We start from the raw sequence: 2,407 nt of genomic DNA on the forward strand, positions 1-2,407 counted from the left end.
ATTTCCTCCTTCTCACTTGCTCAGGCCCTTGTCACTTACACATTTCCTTCTATCTCATATTCATAAGATCTAGCATACAAACAATGGTGGTAACACTCAACAATGATATTTGTGTATAATTCACCCTATAATCAGATCTCCCTGAGGTACACAGTGGGTTGTTCCATCCTTCTGCATTATCCACCAAGTACATCCTGGTCCTTCAGCAAAGGCAATCCCACGAATGGGTTTGCCTGTACTCGAGGCAGGATGGATCCATACTGTCTTCCCTAGCAACCCTCTGACATGGGCCACTGGGACTTTTTCTCCATCTACTACATTAAGGTCTTCAGACTGGGTGGGACCTGCTCGGTTGGTGGAACCTTGAGTGTTGACTAACCAAGTGGCTTTTGCCAGGTGCTGCTCCCAGTTTTTTATAGATCCCCCACCCAATGCTTTTAATGTGGTCTTCAACAATCCATTGTACCTCTCCACTTTACCTGCAGCTGGTGCATGGTAAGGGATATGGTACACCCACTCAATACCATGTTCCCTAGCCCAGGTGTTGACGAGATTATTCTTAAAATGAGTCCCACTGTCTGACTCAATCCTCTCAGGGGTACCATGCCTCCAGGCTTTTCCAGGCCCAGGATGGTGTTGCGGGCAGTAGCATGGGACACAGGGTAGGTCTCCAACCATCCGGTGGTGGCTTCCACCATAGTCAGCACATAGAGCTTGCCTTGAGGGGTCTGAGGCAGTGTGATATAGTCAATCTGCCAGGCCTCTCCATACTTACATTTGGACCATCGCCCCCCATACCAGAGGGGCTTCACCCGCTTGGCCTGCTTGATGGCAGCGCAAGTGTCACAGTCATGAATAACTTGGTTAATGCTGTCCATCGTTAGATCCACCCCTCGGTCTCATGCCCACTTATAGGTGGCATCCCTACCCTGATGGCCTGAGGCATCATGGGCCCATCAAGCCAGGAACAACTCTCCCTTATGTTCACAATCCAAATCTATTTCCAACCCCCCTATCTTTGCAGCCTGATCTACTTGCTGGTTGTTTCGCTGCTCTTCATTAGCTCTGCTTCTGGGGACATGGGCATCTACATGGCGAACCTTGATAAGTAGTTTTTCTAACCAAGTAGTGATGTCTTTCCACTCTTCAGCAGCCCAGATTGGTCTTCCTCTAGGCTGCCAGTTCGCCTCTTTCCATTTCTTCAGCCACCCCCCACAGAGCATTGGCTACCATCCACGAATCAGTATACAAATAGAGCTTTGGCCACCTTTCTCTTTCGGCGATATTTAAGGCCAGTTGGACAGCTTTAAGTTCAGCAACTTAAACTAGATCCTCCTTCTCCTTCAGTAGCCTCTGCAACCCGTTGTGTAGGGCTCCACACAGCTGCTTTCCATCTCCGATTTGTCCCTACAACGCGACAGGAGCCATCAGTGAACAAAGCATAGCATGCTTCCTCTGCTGACAGCTGGTTGTATGGTGGAGCTTCTTCAGCCTGTGTCACTGGTTTTTGTTCCTCATCTGTGATACCAAGACTTTCACCTTCTGGCCAGTTGGTAATTATTTCCAAAATCCCAGGGCGATTTAGTTTTCCAATCTGGGCGCGCTGAGTGATAAGGGCAATCCACTTGCTCCATGTGGCACTGGTGGCATGGTGGGTGGAGGGAACCTTTCCTTTGAACATCCACCCCTGCACTGGCAGTCGGGGTGCCAGGAGAAGCTGTGCTTCCCTACCAATCACTTCTGAAGCAGCTTGGACTCCCTCATAGGCAGCCAGGATTTCCTTCTCTCTGGGACTGTAATTACCTTCGGACCCTTTGTAACTTCTGCTCCAGAATCCCAAGGGTCGGCCTCAGGTCTCACCAGGCACCTTCTGCCAAAGGCTCCATAACAAACCATGGGGTCCCAGCTGCTGAGTAAAGTATGTTCTTCACATGTGGTCCCCTCCTGATTGGGCCAAGGGCTACTGCATGAGCAATCTCCTGTTTGATCTGGGCAAAGGCTTGCTGTTGTTCAGGGCCCCAGTGGAAATCGTTCTTTTTGTGAGTGACCTGGTAGAGAGGGCTCACAATCTGGCTGTACTCAGGGACGTGCATTCTCCAAAAGCCTATGGCACCTAGAAAAGCTTGTGTTTTCTTCTTGTTAGTAGGTGGGGACATGGCTGTAATCTTGTTAATAACATCAGTAGGAATCTGACGCCGTCCATCTTGCCACTTCACTCCCAGGAACTGAATCTCCCGAGCAGGTCCCTTAACTTTATTCTTCTTGACGGTGAAGCCGGCTTCCAGGAGAATTTGGATAATTTTTTCTCCTTTCTCAAACACTTCTGCTGCTGTGTTTCCCCATACGATGATATCATCAATATATTGTAGATGTTCCGGGGCTTCACCCTTTTCCAGTGCAGCCTAGA

At 49.4% G+C, this 2,407-nt stretch overlaps 1 long non-coding RNA gene across 1 annotated transcript; it reads right to left on the reverse strand.

Annotated features, from left to right (window-relative positions):
* Positions 1–1,017: 1,017 nt before the first annotated feature.
* On the reverse strand, positions 1,018–1,877 carry LOC306808812. The gene is made up of 2 exons (XR_013776106.1): positions 1,540–1,877; positions 1,018–1,407 (listed from the first exon to the last, which is right to left on the reverse strand). It is a non-coding gene; the product is annotated as an uncharacterized lncRNA (long non-coding RNA).
* Positions 1,878–2,407: the final 530 nt, after the last annotated feature.

This window comes from Erithacus rubecula (genome assembly GCF_903797595.1).
Source record: "Erithacus rubecula genome assembly, chromosome: 16".
NCBI classification, from domain to species: Eukaryota; Metazoa; Chordata; class Aves; order Passeriformes; family Muscicapidae; genus Erithacus; species Erithacus rubecula.